This window comes from Lagenorhynchus albirostris, chromosome 17 (genome assembly GCF_949774975.1).
Source record: "Lagenorhynchus albirostris chromosome 17, mLagAlb1.1, whole genome shotgun sequence".
Classification (NCBI taxonomy): domain Eukaryota; kingdom Metazoa; phylum Chordata; class Mammalia; order Artiodactyla; family Delphinidae; genus Lagenorhynchus; species Lagenorhynchus albirostris.
Window position 1 is genome coordinate 76,605,271 of NC_083111.1, and position 20,572 is coordinate 76,625,842.

Below are 20,572 nucleotides of genomic sequence, written 5' to 3' on the forward strand. Positions count from 1 at the left end.
ATGCGGGCCTCTCACTGTTGTGGCCTCTTCCGTTGCGGAGCACAGGCTCCGGACGGGCAGGCTCAGCGGCCATGGCTCACGGGCCCAGCCGCTCCGCGGCATGTGGGATCTTCCCGGACCGGGGCACGAACCCGTGTCCCCTGCATCAGCAGGCGGACTCTCAACCACTGCGCCACCAGGGAAGCCCTGGATATTTTTATTATTTATGTTTTGACTACCAATAATAGCAGCACAGTTAATATCTTTTTAACTATGTATCTGCATACTTTGCTGAAAAAAATATTTTTAGAATTAAATAACCTTTGCTCCTTAGAATGAAAGGGAGTTAAAGTCTCATATGACAACTATGACTTTCTAAATCTTCTGATATAATTTAAATATTTAAACTTTGCTATACTCTTTATTGGGTTTTTGCAGTTTAGGACAATTATGTATTCATTGTAAAGTATAAATCTTATCAAAATAGTAAAGTCCTTGTAGTCCATACTTTTATTTTAAATTTTATTTTGATATCAGTAAAATTCCACATATGTTATATACACAAACACACTATGTATTTGTCCTTTCTTATGTTTTGCAATTACGTTTTTCAGGGGTGTTTACAAAATGTACGTATTTAAATTTTATTTTGGTATAAGTCTTTTTTATTAGTTGAATTATTTATATCTGTTTCCATAACTCTCATTCTTGGTTTTCCTTCTTCAAATTATTTCTAAATACTTAGTATTGTTTATAAGAAACTGTTTATAAGAAACTGTTTATAAGAAACTTTATAAGAAACTGCTAAGCTGTTTTGCTAAAGTGGTGTAGCATTTCCCACACCCACCAACGATGCATGAGAGTTACAGCTGATCCACAAACTCGTCAACATTTGGTGTTTACAGTCTTTTTAATTTTAGCTAACTGGTATCTCACTGTGATTTTAATTTGTATTTCGTAATAGCTAATGTTATATACAGACTTCTAAGACATTACTTAAAGATGCTCATCTTTTTTTATTCACCATTAATGCCATGTTATAGTGTTCTCCCTTTGAGTGTGGGCTTGCTTTATGACTTGTTTCTAATTGATAGAATATAGCAAATGTTATATGATGCCATTTCTGAGACTAGATTACAAAAGATTGTGATTTCCATCTTGCTAGCAGAGGCTCTCTCTTACTGCCTCTGATGAAGTAAGCTGCCATGACGGAGGGGCACACACAGCAAGGAACTGAGGGTGGCCAGCAGGGAACCCAGTCTCTCACAGCCCACAAGGAACTGAATGCTGCTAAAACCTTTTTATCTTGGAAGAATGTCTTTCCCCATTTGAGTCTTGAGATAAAGCCTGGCCAATACTTTGCAGTTCTGTAAGATACCCTGAAGCAGAGGAACTAGTTCAACTGTGCCCAAATTACTGCTGCATAATAAAAGTTTGTTTTTCAGCCTCTAAGTTCAGGAGTAATTTGTTACACAGAAATATACAACTAATATAAGTAATTCTTTCATTCTTTGAGCATATTCAGAATAGCTTCTTTTTAACATCTTTATTGGAGTATGATTGCTTTAAAATGGTGTGTTAGTTTCTACTGTATGACAAAGTGAATCAGCTATACATATACATATATCCCCATATCTCCTCCTTCTTGCATCTCCCTCCCACCCTCTCTATCCCGCACCTCTAGGTGGTCACAAAGCACAGAGCTGATCTCCCTGTGCTATGTGGCTGCTTCACACTAGCTATCTATTTTACATTTCGTAGTGTATATATGTCAATTCTATTCTCTCACTTCGTCCCAGTTTAACTTTAACTACCTCCCCGTGTCCTCAAGTCCATCCTCTATGTCTGTGTCTTTAATCCTGTCCTGCCCTTAGGTTGTTCAGAACCTTTTTTCTTTTTTTTTTTTAGATTCCATATATATGTGTTAGCATACGGTATTTGTCTTTCTCTTTCTGACTTACTTCACTCTGTATGACAGTCTCTAGATCCATCCACATCTCTACAAATGACTCAATTTCGTTTCTTTTTATGGCTGAGTAATATCCCATTGTATATATGTGCCACATCTTCTTTATCCATTCATCTGTTGATGGACACCTAGGTTGCTTCCATGTCCTGGCTATTGTAAATACAGCTGCAGTGAACTTTGTGGTACATGACTCTTTTTGAATTATGGTTTTCTCAGGGTATATGCCCAGTAGTGGGATTGCTGGGTCGTATGGTAGTTCTATTTGTAGTTTTTTAAGGAACCTCCATACTGTTCTCCATAGTGGCTGTATCAGTTTACATTCCCACCAACATGCAAGAGGGTTTCCTTTTCTTCACACCCTCTCCAGCATTTCCTGTTTGTAGATTTTTTGCTGATGGCCATTCTGACTGGTGTGAGATGATATCTCATTGTAGTTTTGATTTGCATTTCTCTAATGATTAGTGATGTTGAGCATCCTTTCATGTGTTTGTTGACAACCTGTATATCCACTTTGGAGAAATGTCTATTTATGTCTTCTGCCCATTTTTGGATTGGGTTGTTTGTTTTTTTTAATATTGAGCTGCATGAGCTGCTTATAAATTTTGGAGATTAATCTTTTGTCAGTTGCTTCGTTTGCAAATATTTTCTCCCATTCTGAGGGTTGTCTTTTCAACTTGTTTATGGTTTCCTTTGCTGTGCAAAAGCTTGTAAGTTTCATTGCATCCCATCTGTTTATTTTTCTTTTTATTTCCATTTCTCTAGGAGGTGGGTCAAAAAGAATCTTGCTGTGATTCATGTCATAGAGTGTTCTACCTATGTTTTCCTCTAAGAGTTTTATACTGTCTGGCCTTACATTTAGGTCTTTAATCCATTTTGAGTTTATTTTTGTGTATAGTGTTACGGAGTGTTCTAATTTCATTCTTTTAAATGTAGCTATCCAGTTTTCCCAGTGCCACTTACTGAACAGGCTGTCTTTTCTCCACTGTATGTTCTTGCCTCCTTTATCAAAGATAAGGTGACCATATGTGCGTGGGTTTATCTCTGGGCTTTCTATCCTGTTCCATTGATCTATATTTCTGTTTTTGTGCCAGTACCATACTGCCTTGATTACTGTAGCTTTGAAGTATAGTCTGAAGTCCAGGAGCCTGATTCCTCCAGTTCCATTTTTCTTTCTCACGATTACTTTGGCCATTCAGGGTCTTTTGTGTTTCCATACAAATTGTGAAATTTTTTGTTCTAGTTCTGTGAAAAATGCCATTGGTAATTTGATAGGGATTGTGTTGATTCTATAGATTGCTTTGGGTAGTATAGACATTTCTACGATATTGATTCTTCCAATCCAAGAACATGGTATATCTCTCCATCTGTTCACATCATCTTTCATTTCTTTCATCAGTGTCTTATAGTTTTCTGCATACAGGTCTTTTGTCACCTTAGTAGGTTTATTCCTAGGTATTTTATGCTTTTTGTTGCAATGGTAAATGGGAGTGTTTCTTTAATTTCTCTTTCAGATTTTTCATCATTAGTGTATAGGAATGCAAGAGATTTCTGTGCATTAATTTTGTATCTTGTTACTTTACCAGATTCATTGATTAGCTCTAGTAGTTTTCTGGTAGCATCTTTAGGATTCTCTATGTATAGTATCATGTCATCTGCAAACAGTGACAGGTTTTCTTCTTCTTTTCCGATTTGGATTCTTTTATTTCTTCTTCTTCTCTGATTGCTGTGGCTAAAACTTCCAAAACTATGTTGAATAATAGTGATGAGAGTGGACAACCTTGTCTTGTCCCTGATCTTAGAGGAAATGGTTTCAGTTTTTCACCATTCAGAATGATGTTAGCTGTGGGTTTGTCATCTATGACCTTTATTATGTTGAGATAAGTTCCCTCTATGCCTACTTTCTGGAGGGTTTTTATCATAAATTGGTGTTGAATTTTGTCAAGAGCTTTTTCTGCATCTATTGAGATGATCATATGGTTTTTTATCCTTCAGTTTGTTAATATGGTGTATCACATTTATTGATTTGCATATATTGAAGAATTCTTGCATTCCTGGGATAAACCCCACTTGATCATGGTGTATGAGCCTTTTAATGTGATGTTGAATTCTGTTTGCTAGTATTTTGTTGAGGATTTTTGCATCTGTGTTCATTAGTTATATTGGCATGTAGTTTTCTTTCTTTGTGACATCTTTGGTTTTGGTATCAGGGTGATGGTGGCTACGTAGAATGAGTTTGGGAGTGTTCCTCCCTCTGCTATCTTTTGCAAGAGTTTGAGAAAGACAGGTGTTAGCTCTTCTCTGAATGTTTGACAGAATTCGCCTGTGAAGCCATCTGGTCCTGGGCTTTTGTTTGTTGGGAGATTTTTAATCACAGTTTCTATTTCAGGGCTTGTGAGTGGTCTGTTTATGTTTTCTATTTCTTCCTGGTTCAGTCTCAGAAGGTTGTGCTTTTCTAAGAATGTGTCCACTTTTTCCAGGTTCTCCACTTTATTGGCATAGAGTTGCTTATAGTAATCTTTCATGATCCTTTGTATTTTGCAGTGTCAGTTGTTATTTCTCATTTTTCATTTCTAATTCGGTTGATCTGAGTCCTCTCCCTTTTTTTCTTAATGAGTCTGGCTGGTGGTTTATCAATTTTGTTTATCTTCTCAAAGAACCAGCTTTTAGTTTTATTGATCTTTGCTACTGTTTCCTTCATTTCTTTTTCATTTATTTCTGATCTGATCTTTATGATTTCTTTCCTTCTGCTAACTTTGGGCTTTTTTGTTCTTCTTTCTCTAATTGCTTTAGGTGTAAGATTAGGTTGTTTATTTGAGATGTTTCTTGTTTCTTGAGGTAGGATTGTATTGCTATAATCTTCCCTGTTAGAACTGCTTTTGCTGCATCCCGTAGGTTTTGGGTCATTGTGTTTTCATTGTCATTTGTTTTTAGATACTTTTTGATTTCCTCATTTATCTCTTGGTTATTTAGTAGTGTATCATTTAGCCCCCCCCCCATGTGTTTGTATTTTTTTTCAGATTTTTTCCTGTAATTGATATCTAGTCTCATAGTGTGGTTGGAAAAGATACTTGATACAATTTCAATTTTCTTCAATTTACCAAGGCTTGATTTGTAACCCAAGATATGATCTATCTTGGAGAATGTTCCATGAGCACTTCAGAAGAAAGTGTATTCTGCTGTTTTTGGATGGAATGTTTTATAAATATCAATTAAGTCCATCTTTTTTTTTTTTTTTTTTTTTTGCGGTACGCGGGCCTCTCACTGTTGTGGCCTCTCCCATTGCGGAGCACAGGCTCCGGACGCACGGGCTTAGCGGCCATGGCTCACGGGACGAGCCGCTCCGCGGCATATGGGATCTTCCCCGACCGGGGCACGAACCCGTGTCCCCTGAATCGGCAGGCGGACTCTCAACCACTGCGCCACCAGGGAAGCCCAAGTCCATCTTGTTTAATGTATCATTTAAAGCTTGTGTTTCCTTATTTATTTTCATTTTGGATGATCTGTCCATTGGTGAAAGTGGGGTGTTAAAGTCCCCTACTATGATTGTGTTACTGTCGATTTCCCCTTTTATGACTGTTAGCATTTCCCTTATGTATTGAGGTGCTCCTATATTGGGTGCATAAGTTTTTATAATTTTTATATCTTCTTCTTGGATTGATCCCTTGATCATTATGTAGTGTCCTTCTTTGTCTCTTGTAATAGTCTTTATTTTAAAGCCTATTTTGTCTGATATGAGAATTGCTACTCCGGCTTTTTATGATTTCCATTTGCATGGAATATCTTTTTCCATCCCCTCACTTTCAGTCTGTATGTGTCCCTAGGTCTGAAGTAGGTCTTTTGTAGACAGCATATATATGGGTCTTGTTTTTGTATCCGTTCAGCTAGTCTATGTCTTTTGGTTGGAGCATGTAATCCATGTACATTTAAGGTAGTTATCGATATGTATGTTCCTATTACCATTTTCTTAATTGTTTTGGGTTTGTTATTGTAGGTCTTTTCCTTCTCTTGTGTTTCCTGCCTAGAAAAGTTCCTTTAGCATTTGTTGTAAAGCTGGTTTGGTGGTGCTGAATTCTCTTAGGTTTTGCTTGTCTGTAAATGTTTTAATTTCTCCATCGAATCTGAGTGAGATCCTTGCTGGGTAGAGTAATCTTGTTTTTAGTTTTTTCCCTTTCACCACTTTAAATATGTCCTGCCACTCCCTTTTGGCTTGCAGAGTTCCTGCTGAAAGATCAGCTGTTAACCTTATGGGGATTCCCTTGTATGTTATTTGTTGCTTTTCCCTTGCTGCTTTGAATATTTTTTCTTTGTTTTTAATTTTTGATAGTTTGATTAATATGTGTCTTGGCGTATTTCTCCTTGGATTTATCCTGTATGGGACTCTCTGCCTGGACTTGATTGACTATTTCGTTTCCCATATAGGGAAGTTTTCAACTATAATCTCTTCAAATATATTCTCTTCTTCTTCTGGGACCCCCTATAACACGAATGTTTGTGTGTTTAATGTTGTCCCAGAGTTCTCTGAGACTGTCCTCAATTCTTTTCATTCTTTTTTCTTTTTTCTGCTCTGTGGTAGTTATTTCCACTATTTTATCTTCCAGGTCACTTACCCGTTCTTTTGCCTCAGTTATTCTGCTATTGACTCCTTCTAGAGAATTTTTAATTTCATTTATTGTGTTGTTCATCATTATTTATTTTCTCTTCAGTTCTTCTGGGTCCTTGTTAAATGTTTCTTTTGTTTTCTCCATTCTATTTCCAAGATTTGGATCATCTTTACTATCATCACTCTGAATTCTTTTTCAGGTAGACTGCCTATTTCCTCTTTATTTGTTTCGTCTGGTGGGTTTTTACCTTGCTCCTTCATCTGTTGTGTATTTCTCTGTCTTCTCATTTTGCTTAACTTACTGTGTTTGGGGTCTCCTTTTTGCAGGCTGCAGGTTCGAAGTTCCCATTGTTTTTGGTGTCTGCCCCCAGTGGGTAACGTTGGATCAGTGGCTTGTGTAGGCTTTCTGGTGGAGGGGACTGGTGCCTGTGTTGTGGTGGGTGGGGCTGGATCTTGTTTTTCTGGTGGGCAGGGCTGCGTCCAGTGGTGTGTTTTGGGGTGTCTGTGAACTTATTATGATTTTAGGCTGCCTCTCTGCTAATGGGTGGGGTTGTGTTCCTGTCTTGCTAGTTGTTTGACATAGGGTGTCCAGCACTGTAGATTGCTGGTCATTGAGTGGAGCTGGGTCTTAGTTTTGAGATGGAGATCCCTGGGATAGCCTTTGCCATTTGATATTGAGTGGGGCTAGGAGGTCTTTGGTGGACCAGTGTCCTGAACTCGGCTCTCCCACCTCAGAGGCTCAGGCCTGACACCTGGCCAGAGCACCAAGACCCTGTCAGCCACATGGCCATGTACGCAGGGAGTTTCTTGCCTGTTGGGAAGTCTGAAGTCTTCTGCGAGCGTTCAGTAGATGTTCTGTAGGAGTTGTTCCACATGTAGAGGTAGTTTTGATGTATTTGTGGGGAGGAAGGTGATCTCCACGTCTTACTCGTCTGCCATCTTGAAGGCACCTTCTCAGAATAGCTTCTTTAAAATGTATGCTAAGTTTAACACCTGGACTTTCCTACGCCATGCTTTTTCTAGTTTATGGTTACACTTTCACTTTTCTTTGGCTGTTCAGAATATTTGATTGTATGTAAGATGTAATGATTGTTATAGATAATCTGATTTTTATTATCCTCTTCAGGCTTTGATATTTTATTCTAGGAGGCAGTTTAGTTACTGAATGATCACCTGAAACTTGTGAAGGTTTAGTTTGATGCTTTGTTAGGGCACATCTGTGGAAGCCCAAGGTGTTCCCCAAGCTGTACAACTTAATGGAGCTTCACCTTTATATTGTCTTTCCTGCAGATCTTCTCACAGCTTTGTTGTTGGCTTTATGAGGGCATGTCTAGAGAAGGTCTTTCTTTGGGTCTTGCCCTTGCTTTTAAGGCATGGAATTTCTGGCATCTCAGTTGGATGTTTGGGTTGGCAACAGACATTAAAGGAGTCCTACAGTCTATGTTGTCAGGACCTGAGCATCTTTTAGTTCCGCTTAAACCTTAGTGTCTCTGTTCTGCCCTCAACCCTACTGCTCCTCTCTAGAGAAACGTGTGTATTCTTGTCCAGCATGTCTTCAGTGAGCCCTCAAGAAACACTTATGGGGAATCAAACATGGATTTTCGTCTTTCTGCAACAACCCCTTTGCCTCAAATGTTCTGCCTTGCAAATTCCAACCACTTCAGCTGCCCCAGACGCTTATTTCTGCCTCCTCAGATCAAGGGAAATATCATGCTTTTCTCGTATAAAAGCTTATGGTGTCATAATTGAGAAATCGTCCTAGGTAGAGGGAGGGCTGGACCTAGTCATGGGCATCACCTCATGAGATTTCCTACTCTTAAAAATCACAGCTGTCTTCCACTGCCTGTAAACTGTTGCCTCATATATTCTCCTCCAGTTTTATAGTTATTTACAGCAGAAGAGACAGTCTGGTACCAGTTACTTCGTCACAATGTGGTAAAGTTTTATTCTATGAGTTCAATCAGTGTTTCTATTTTGTTTACTCTGCTATCTTTATGTCATATCAGAATAGATTCTGATTCTATTTATTAATATCTCATATTCCATCTCATAACCTTTACAGTTCGTTAGCAGTTTTTACTGTTATGTGTGGGAAAAAAACCTGGAAGTTTGACTTCATATCTTAGTAAGTTTTCTACGGGTTTCAGCATGCAATTTTTTTTCTACTATTGGCCTGAAATTTTCAATATTTCACCTGGTTGTGAAGCTTATATGTCTTTCCTGATTCTAAGTAATTTTATTTTAATAACTACTTTCTCCATTTTTGTTGAAAGAATGTCCTCTTTGTGTCTACTGAGAATTCCACTTAGCTTTATAAAATCAGTTTCTGTATATATTTTAATCTTTTGGGGAATAAAACATAACTTTGAGTTTTCAAACAGTTTCTCTTCTGTAGAACTGCGGTTCTAAAGAAGTATTTTCGTAGATTTGGTGATTTTTTTCCCCCAAATTTAGTACTTAGTCTAAAACCTTTTATATAGGTTTTACCAACTATTAACATGGGGTTAGGCACTATTCTCTTTATGACTGGATTGAATAGATATACTGTTCATGTGAATTAGATGTTTAGAATTGCATCAGCAGATGAAAGTTGAGAGATGCTTGGAGTTACAGACATTCTCTGTGGTCTGTGCTTCTGCTTTTCCTTTGCTGTATTTGATGAAGTCTAGTCATCCATGCTCGAGATGAGGCAAAAATATCTGCTTTCCTCTGAGTGTTCACTTTCCTTGTTTTCTATTTATTGTCCTTCAGTCTCATCCCACTTGTCTCCTCTCTCCCCCTGACACACCAAGTGTGATCCCTGGTCCTTGCCCTGGGCAGGAAGGGGTTAATTTTTTCTCCAAGTACTTAGTTTACCTCCCACATTTCCTCTAAGTGAGAGTTGTAGGATAGTTTGTCCTGGGACACTTCCACTTACCTCGTTGGCATATTGTCCTTTCTCAGAAAAGATAGTAAGGTGTTACACTCATGAGCCAGCCCTTCATTGGGCCTAAAAAGAGATGCTATTCCAGGATGCTGAAACCAAACAACTCTTATATCAACACAACCAGGCAGTGCTCAGGAATCTGTGGAGCAAATCATACCTTCATACCTATCCTCCCAAGCAATGTAATTGCTCATTTAATTTAAACATCAGAGGTAGTTTTTACTGCTTTGTTAACATTCCGAAGACATAAATACAGACATGGCCACACACACACACACACACACACACACACACACACACACACACGTGTTATTCCCGTCCTTATATCCTTTTTATGCCATCATAACTGAAATTAGAATGGGAGAAGGAAACAGATAGCTGGGTTCATTGCCATCTTACCCAGGAAGTAAAAGGAGCTTTACAAAATGTAAACTTGGCATTTTCTTCATTAACATGAAAGCTCACTATCCACCTAGCGAAGCTTCAAGAGAGTCAGTACAGAGTGGATCCAAGAAGTGGAGGTGTCCTGCTGGACTACTCAGTTTCCCCCGTATCCACGAGGGCACACTGGAGGATAGGACACAAAGCTAGCACACACCTGTGCAGAAGGCAGGTGCCAGCAGGTAGCCATATTAGAGCAGCCGTTTATGGGAGGCCAAGTTGTGGTTCTGACAGCCCAATTTTGACAAGTGACATATTTACAAAGTGTCAGTGTGTCAAATAGGTGGAGACTAAATTGGCTCTGGAATAATATATTGTGATTCTATCTGCCATTTCCTTTGACTGATGCGCTTCATTTTGACCTGTTTTTCCTTCACATACTTTAGCTGTCCTGTGGGTCCAGGGATTAGTAGATGCATCTGTAGTCCAGGGCAAAAGGGGAAACGACTTGCATTTACTGTCCACTTACGATCGGACTTGGTGCTAACTTAATTACAGGAATGACTACTGTTAATCATCATAACATATAATGAGGTTAGTATTATTCCAGTTTAAAACTCACAAACTAGGCTTCCCTGGTGGCACAGTGGTTGAGAGTCCGCCTGCCGATGCAGGGTACACGGGTTCGAGCCCCGGTCCGGGAAGATCCCACATGCCGCGGAGCGGCTGGGCCCGTGAGCCATGGCCGCTGAGCCTGCGTGTCCGGAGCCTGTGCTCCGCAACGGGAGAGGCCACAACAGTGAGAGGACCCCGTACCGCAAAAAAAAAAAAAAAAAAAAAAAAAAAATTGGAATTTGAAATGTAATTCAGCAACCTTCAGAGATGGGACTAGAATAAAAAGAAAAGAAAAAGGGCTTCGCTGGTGGCGCAGTGGTTGAGAGTCCACCTGCTGATGCAGGGGACACGGGTTCGTGCCCCGGTCCGGGAAGATCCCACATGCCGCGGAGCGGCTGGGCCCGTGAGCCATGGCCACTGAGCCTGCGCGTCCGGAGCCTGTGCTCTGCAACGGGAGAGGCCACAACAGTGAGAGGCCCGCATACCGCAAAAAAAAAAAAAAAAAAAAATCACAAACTCACAGCATTCAGCAACTAGCCTAAAGTTATACAGCTCTAAGGGGAAGAACATATATATATTATGACTTCTTTCTTTGCCACATCATTCTACTTTATTGCAGGTATTTAATATTTTCTTTCCTTCACTCCACTGCTGTTATTGGTCACATATCTTTGTTCCCTAATAGAACTCTCTGAGAGCAGAGACTGTGTTTTAACTCTTTATTTCTTACTTAGAACCTTAGCTACAGTGGGAGTCAGCAAGCGTTAATTTGATTCTAAAACTCATAGAATAACAGCATGGGTAAATTTACTTGCAGATTGTAACTTAAGCTATAGCCTAGTTTCTATCTCTTAATTGTTATATGATTCCTTAATTTATATGATGAGTCTAATACCTGACACATAAAACATTGTAATGATTATGAAATACAACACAGCGTGGCACAACATAACACAATACCATACAACACAACACAATAAGGAGAAAATACCAGTGTATAGTATACAAATAGGGCTCCATCAATGGCTCCTTCTACAATCATCATCGCCCATAAAACGTCACATAAACATACATCCATGCACACATAAAAATAAAGTATAAATTGGTAGTCATAGGTGCAGGATTTTAGTGCTGGTAGGGTCAGCATTTTTAAAATTTGTATAATGTTTCATTGTCTGTTTTTTTCTTTTTTTACATCTTTATTGGAGTATAATTGCTTTACAATGGTGTGTTAGTTTCTGCTTTATAACAAAGTGAATCAGTTATACATATACATATGTTCCCATATCTCTTCCCTCTTGCGTCTCCCTCCCTCCCACCCTCCCTATCCCACCCCTCTAGGTGGTCACAAAGCACCGAGCTGATCTCGCTGTGCCATGCGGCTGCTTCCCACTAACTATCTGTTTTACGTTTGGTAATGTATATATGTCCATGCCACTCTCTCACTTTGTCACAGCTTACCCTTCCCCCTCCCCATATCCTCAAGTCCATTCTCTAGTAGGTCTGTGTCTTTATTCCCATCTTACCCCTAGGTTCTTCATGACCTTTTTTTTTTCTTAGATTCCATATATATGTGTTATCATAAGGTATTTGTCTTTCTCTTTCTGACTTACTTCACTCTGTATGACAGAATCTAGGTCAATCCACCTCACTACAAATAAGTCAATTTCATTTCTTTTTATGGCTGAGTAATATTCCATTGTATATATGTGCCACATCTTCTTTATCCATTCATCCGATGATGGACACTTAGGTTGCTTCCATCTCCTGGCTATTGTAAATAGAACTGCAATGAACATTTTGGTACATGACTCTTTTTGAATTATGGTTTTCTCAGGGTATATGCCCAGTATTCAGCATAATATGTAAACATTTCTTTGTTGTTTTTCAATCTTATTTATTATGTATTAGGCTGCAATCAAGATACTTATACATCAATCTTTGTTTTAAAAATGCTTTTACTGAATTCTTTGGGTTGGATTCTGAGAAATGGAGTCATAAAACTCAAGATAGGATCCTATTTATGTTGCTAATATGGTTTCCAGACAAGTTTGTAGGATCTACTCTTTCACTAAAAAAGAATACCAGTGCTGACATAAGATATTCTTCCAAAAATCAACTATCCTTTAAAGAAATAATTAATGTGATCACTCGAAAGATCAAATCGTTAAGTGTAGATTAGTTTTTTGTGTACTTTATTGATTGAATTTTTTAATGTTCTTTGATCTAATCTTCATGGTGTTCTTTCTGATACCTTGACAACTGAGCTAAGTAAAATATTTTTAATACCCAACATTTACCCCTAAAAACCATTGTAGATTTTTAGAAAGGCAAAAGCTGAGGCAGCTGACTTAGACACTTTGTGGCAAAAACCATTTTTATGCTTACTTGGTTTTGTTTGGATAGTTATCAAGCTTTAATGCATTGTTGTAAACAAAAATGTTAAGTTAGTTAATTAATTTTTAAAAAGTGTAGCAGACATTTGCAAAGTACATTTTGATACATAGACACACCAGTCGTCTATAATGAATAGGAAAGTTATGGAGTTTGAACCAGTGTCTTCATAGCATTATGTGGAATATACAGGCAAAGTGCAGATAAAATAGAGGATTTTGGAAGGGGATAGAGCCAATCAAGTGCTCCAGTTCCCACCTTTTAGGGAGACCTGACTGCTCACCTCAAGCTCAAGAGGACTTTGTAGAGAGAGAAAAATCGGATCCTTGCAGGTGGGAGGCTTAGTGCACGAGAATCAAATTACTGCTTATGAAATCCTCAGGAGCTGACTGCCTTGTTGGATCAGCCAGCAGAGTTGTGTCTGTCTGTTGATCCACCTTCATTCCCGGACTGTGTTCCTTATGGGATTTGTAAGGATTCACCGTGGACTATGGGTTAGAGATCCAACAGGGTCATCTGTGTCCTTGTCCAACAGAACTACTGAGTAGATCAAAGAAGTTAAAGGCCAGTGTCAGTTTCCTACAGGCTCTGGAAAGATTTGCAAGAGATTCCTTGGACTGGTGATGCATCCACCCAAGGCAAAGGAGTTTTATGTCAGAGAGAGAGAGGGAGAGACAGAAATTTACAGAAATGGCCCAAAAGAAAGAGCCTTCACATCTCTCCACAAAGTACAAACCAATCATCCAGTGAGAAGAGAACTTGCTCACCCTCTTTCCCGTTCCCTTTGCCCATGCTTCAACCTCACAAGCATCAGTTAGAGCAGTGAGAGAGAGAGTGAGAAGGAAGAAGGATACTCTCCACCTCCTACTGTCAACTGCACAGGGTAAGGCTGTCAGACCAAGGACTGGGATGTGGAGAATACTGATGTTTAAAACCAGTCTAGAGTTTTGCTTCTTACAAAGGGTTGATCATTCCAATTACTAGAATAAGAGTGTTTTATCATTTAAAGTGAATTTAAGGGACTTCCCTGGTGGCGCAGTGGTTAAGAATCTGCCTGCCAATGCAGGGGACACGGGTTTGAGCCCTGATCTGGGAAGATCCCACACGCCACGGAGCAACTAAGCCGGTGCGCCACAACTACTGAGTCTGCGCTCTAGAGTCCGAGAACCACAACTCCTGAGCCCGCGTGCCACAACTACTGAAGTCCATGCACCTAGAGCCCGTGCTCTGCAACAAGAGAAGCCACGACAATGAGAAGCTCACGCACCACAGCGAAGAGTAGCCCCCGCTCGCCGCAACTAGAGAAAGCCCGCGCGCAGCAACAAAGACCCAATTCAGCCAATAAATAAATAAATAAAGTGAATTGAAGACAATTTATTAGCTAAGAGTGAGTAGAAGAGTCATGAAGTCTGTCCATTTATGTTTTCAATTAAACGAAGTAAAAAAGCTTTCCTCCCTGAATGAATTTTAAGGGGATAGTAGAAGGGAAATAAAAGTGCTTTTAATTTTATCCCAATAATGTTTCTGAAAAACATATTGCTTACGGATGAAATTTTAACAGCCAAGGTTAAAATAATGATGGATGAATCCCACACTTTAAGAGAACGTATTGAAAGGGCATCTAATATGGAAGTGAGTAGTCAAGCAGCAGTTAACTATGAAGGATGCATAGTACTGCAATCGAAGTAAGGTGGGAAAAGATTATTCCAGGTAGGGTGGCCACCAGGTATTAAGGTCCAAACTGCAAAAAGTGGTAGAGGAAGTATCTTCCTGTATCTACTATATGGGTGGTATGCTCTGTTTAATGATGTTTTATGTTCACTTGCTTTGTGTCATGCTTTATCCAAATTGTGGAGATAGAGAAATGTGACTTGATAAAAGTCCACAGCCTATGATAGGGCCAAGGCCAAATGTTAGGTCTCCCACATTTTTCTTCAGAATATAGTTACACATGTAATCCTTCTCTGAATGAATAATAAGATGTGTTCTTTTTGAGTTAACAGTTGTAGTACTTCAAAAAAGGAATTTTAGTTTTCTCATAGTCATGTGGTTGTTTTAAAATGTACCCAGGTTTTGCTTTTATCAGGCAAGGTAAGACACACAGACATGGAAATGACTGTCATGGAGGAAGACGTTTTTATACTTACAGATTCCTAGCAACTGGAGGCGTGGCCCACCGTGCAGGGGTGTCCCCTGGTCAGTTAGGAGGCAGTGACTGGTAAATGCAGGCAAGAGCCTTTATTGTGGTTTCCATAACAAAGAATGGTCAAAGCAGACTAAGCAGGGTTGGATTGACTAGTTTGAATAATATCAGTGGGCTTTGGAGCATAAGGACTGTCCTGAGTTGTTTAATACCTGGCCCTGGTGCGCGAGGGCCGACATGTGAGAGCTCAGTAAAGGAACTCATTGTCCTTGACCCCATTGTAAGTTTACCAGGCAAAGTACAGGAAGTAAATCTGGCTACCCAATGCCATTGAAAAATATAAACCATAGGTCCTACTTTACTGGTTACTTCACATTTCCGAAAAAGTTCATCTCTTCTTGGCCTATTGAACAGAACTGGTTTGAATTAACTTTTGCATTGTGCCTGTTTTAGCTTTCACTGAAGATAAACTCTTCAGTGAATTATAATTAATGCATCATCTTTTCTTCCTTGCCCAAAATATGATAAAAGGCATATATTTTCCTCAATATCTTGTGTAACATCTATGTTTTCTTTTTAATATCTATATACTTGCAAGATGCAATTCATCATACATTTCTAATTAACATCTAATTTTGGATTAATTTCCTCTTTCTTCCTTTGGGGTTTTCTAATGAGACAATAAGTTACATTTGCAAAGGCCCCATATTAACCGTACTTGCTTGATTGTAACACCTTGTGGGTAGTTATAATTGTCTTTTTTAAAATTATCATTTCTATTTGTTAGATATTGGTTGCTGCTCACTCTACTTGCGAAACGTGACACAATCTCACCAAAGGAAGCGAGTTCTTCTTGTATTATTTATCAAACTTCCCTGTGGAGCTTTTATGGAAGTTTTGTAAAAAAGAAAAAAAAAGAAAAAAGAAAAGAAGTTAACATTTGTAGAAGCTGTTGGAATTCATGGCTAAGCATCATGAGAGTTACATATAATTGGAAGTCAAAGGTCAAGGTTCAAGTCTGTGTTTTATACCTGCTAACTCTGAACCACCAGGTGACTAGTTATTAAATTTTCCTCCTCAATTCCCCCTTATGTTTTAAAAGGAAGAATAAAACTCACACATACAATGATGTAAAGATGAAAAGAAACACTGAAATGGAAAAAAGCTTTGTAAATTGTAAAGAGCTATACACATAAATGATCACAGTGATTTTTTTCTCTACTATGAATAGTGCTAATGAAATAAAGGCATTGACTATGTCCACAGTTTGTTTCAATTCTATAAATGTTTATGAAGCCCCTTCTTTGTGCAAACCGCCATAGTGGGAAGTATAGGAGATTCAGAATTTAAACAAGTCAACTAAGAAAAGCTCTTTCTCAAGGTCTCATTTGGTAGAAACAGCTACAGTGCACTGCTTCTTTCAGTAAGGGAGGACTTATTTGGGGGCAAGTACAGTGTAAATTTAAGGGATAGACGTATAATGGGATGTGTTGAGGAATGTTTTCTATGTCCCTGCCATTGACTACAGGGCAAACTAAAGTCAAAAGAGAAGTTAAGCCAGGCACTGCATTCCTTAACCAGTGGCTCTCCACCCTGGCAATACATTGCAATAAAATGAGAAGCTGTGAAAAATTCTGATACCCAGGCTTCACTACAGATGAATTAAATCAGAGTATTGTATCTGGAGTGCTTTTCCAATGTGCAGACAAATGTGTTGAGAACCATTGCCCTAAAACTGCCTGCGATTAACTGTGATTCACATACTACCTCCAGGGCTTAGTGTATGTTCCCTAATTTGGCTTCAGTTTAGCCCATTGACACTTCACCTTGCCTGAAGTCCCTTGTCATCAGGATTGGGGTGGGGCAGAGAGCAGTTCTTTGCTTGGGTACGGTTCCTGGCTGTTTCCTCCTTGTTTTATGATCATGTCTACCTCACACAAGAGACCACTTTCAGAGAACCTTGTGTCTTGTTCTCTTCTACCCTGGAGGAAGCAGGACCCAAAGAGAAGACAAGAGGCTGACTACATTCCCAACAGCCTTAGCACAAGAAGGAAGGGAGCAGGGGATCAGACAGGAGGGTTGCAATATTGTGATTTGTAAGAAAAATATATATTTGGTCACTCAGATGACCAAAATATATTTCTCATATATATTTGGTCTGTGTCCACACTTCCTGGCTCTCAGCTCCCCAAATGCTTGGGATTTCCTAACTGTTAAAAGTGATAAATTGTGCCTTTTGTTATGTTAATGAGGTGACTTTTGCAAGGCTTCTAAGGATGGGGGCTGATTGCCAGGAGAACCAACCTTGTGATTAAAGGATTGGAATTTTCAGTTCCCCACCCCCTCTCAACTTTTCCCTGGGGAAGAGAAAAGGGGCTGGAGATGGAATTCAGTCACCAATGGCCAGTGATTTAATGAGTCACGCCTATGTAATGAAGCCTCCATAAAAACCCAAAAGGATGGGGTTTGGAGAGCTTCCAGGTTGGTGAACACATGGAGATGCTGGGAGACTGGTGCACCTGGAGAGGACATGGAAGCTTCACACCCTTTCTGCATACCTTGCCCTGTGTGTCTCTTCCATCTGGCCGTTCCTGAGTTATATCCCTTTTACAACAAACTGGTAATCCAGTAAGTAAAATGCTTTTCTGAGTTATGTGAGCTGCTCTAGCAAATCAATCAAACCCAAGGAGGAGGTCGTTGTAACCTCCAGTCTGTAGCTGGTGGGTCAGAAGCACAGGTAGCAACCTAGGTTTGCAACTGGCCTCTGAAGTGGGGTTGGGGGAGCAGTCTTGTAGGACTGAACCCTTAACCTGTGGGATCTGATGCTATATTTGGGTAGATAGTGTCAGAATTAAGTTGAATTATAGCACACTCGGGTGTCCTGAGAATTGTTTGTTGGTATGGGGAACCCCCTGACATACACACACACACACACACACACACACACGCGCGCGCGCGCGCGCGCGCGCACACACACACTGGAATTGGAATTTAATCCAGGAACCCGCAAATGGTAAAACTCAACTGAATTTGATTAATTACTGAAAGCCATCCAAAAGGCTTGTACTAGAGTGCAATGTTATAAGATAGGAGTGAGAAATTATAAAGAGCATGGCTGAAGGTAGTAGCTGAAAATAAAATAATTTTGTATTGGAACATTGCCAAGTTTTACCTCTTCAAAAAACTGGTAACACTGAGACTCTCAGTGTCTATCCTAGTGAAGTTCAGAGTCTAGATGAGGAAGCAAGTCATGAATAAATAAACACTGCAGAGTTTAAGAGGAGTTGTGCTAGAAGTCTCTGGAATCTAATGAAACATAAAATATGGATTCAGCTAGGGGAAATGGTTCAGAAAAGCTGTGATGAAGATGTGTCAGGATAAGAGAATCAATCCTTTGAGAGAGAGACAAAGGGAGGCTTTGAAAAAAGCCTGGGACAGTTAACGAGATAAATGTAGAGCAATATGGCTGAAGGGGGCTGAAGGGTAGTTAGAGAAGAATTATCTAAATGGCAAGGGAACAACAATGCTTCAAGAATCCCCTAGGTTCTGGGGTAGAGTATTGAAACGAAAGATATTAAAATGTTTGACCTCATGATCCATCATTATTTAATTTAAACATTATTGAGGTCGGTATTGATAAAACTTCTTATAGATGAGAAAACTGAGTCTTAGGAGAGTTAAATTAACATGCCTAAGATCAAACAGTTATTGTGGAATTGAGATTTGATTCTGTGTATCTTTATCTGCTTAGAAAACTGTAGTTTACATTCTTCCAACTATGGATATTGTTTTAAATTGAAGAAACTATTCTTAAGACAAAAGTTCTTAAATTGTTTAGTTAAGGTAAATCTGTGATTTCAGCTTTGTAGTAAAGTTAAGACTACGTCTAATTTTTATTTCTGCCAGCCGCTAGCTGTCCTGGATTGATTGTGTTAATTGTTCCGATTAATAGCCTTCTTATATCTCTGTGGTTTTCCGTGTGAGCTTAGTGTCTTCTTCCATCCTGACATGAGGCTCTGCCAGGTCACTTTGCCAGTGGGATGTTAGAAATGGGATATAAGCGGAGTCTTGAAGCGTGAGTGCTTTTCCACTTCCACTCTTGTATCATTGGGTTTGCTCTCTTTCGCATCTCTGCAGCTACCATCCTTCAGGAGGGATTTGAAACACATGTTCTGGACAATTCAAAATGGCTACACAGTTTTTAGTTGCTCCTCCCATCGAAAGATAGAGTGTGCTTCACCATCCCTTGACTGTGGCTTGGCCTTGTGACTTGCTTCCACAGATAGAATGCAGTAGAAGGGCAGTTGTGTGCTTTCTAAACCTAGACCTCAGGAGACCTGAGAGCATTCACTCTCACTTTCTTGTGATGAATGCAATGTCTTATATCTGAAGTAGCCCAAACTAGCCTCTGTGAAGTTGAGAGAGCGTTTGGGGAGAGAGAAAGATTCATTACAGCCAGCACCAACTGCAAGCCATGTGAATGAGTCCATCTTAGACTATCTGGTCCTAGCTGAACCACTGGGTATACTCAAATAAGACTGGCTGAGCATAGCCCATATTGCTGATCCACAAAATCAGGATAATATAAGATGGATGTTGTTTTAGGCTGGTAAGTTCTAGGATGATTAGTTATATAGAAAAATATAATTGACGTAAATGTGGAGGAAAGCCCAGTTGTATAATTCAAAGCTACCCTAGAACAGTCAACCCCCAACTAGACAGCCAGTTGACAATAGATATGTGAATAAGCCCAGCTGATGGCAGCTGATTTGGGGATTAAGCAGCAGAAGCATCCACTCAGCCTATAGAGGAATATTAAAGAGATTTTGTTTCAGTGTGTTTTGTTACATAGCAAATAGTTCACTGATATGAAATCAGTACCAAAAGAGGAGTGCTGTCACAAACAAAACAAAACAAAGCAAAAACTACATTAACTTTGAGATTGGATGATGAGCAGAGGCTGGAAAAATAGCAAGGAAACTGTTAGTACAGGAACAAGAACAGATAAGGAAATTATTTGCGGAGGTTGAGAAAACAGCTTGGAAATTATAGGAGTAGAAAAATGTCAGTCCATGTTATGTGATATAGAACATTTGATGAAAGTATCTACAGTGATTTGTTGTAAATTAGAACTACTCACCAAATAGATTTTTGGATTTGAGCAACAAGATTTCCAAACAGTGTTAGAAGAGCCATCACGTTGCCTAGAGTTTATATGATAAGGGATTACAAGAGAGGGACAAGCTGAAATAAAAACTGGTACATTTACAAATGGAATGTAGAGTGTATGTATTTGAGAAAGAAATCACTGATGTAATAATTAAAGCTGATTATCATCTCCGGCCTCTCATGATGGTAAAATACAAAACACAGGGTACTACCAGAAAGACATTGACTTAGCCTAAAAGTCAAAGCAGGGTTGTAGCTGTACTATAGACTCTTTATTAAGGCTTCTGAATAAATTAAAATAATAGCTAGTCAACTCTTTTCTAGACAAAAGAACTTCTAGGAATCTCATGGGCATTCTTCCAATATAGCAAGACATTCTCAAAATAAAAGTAAATC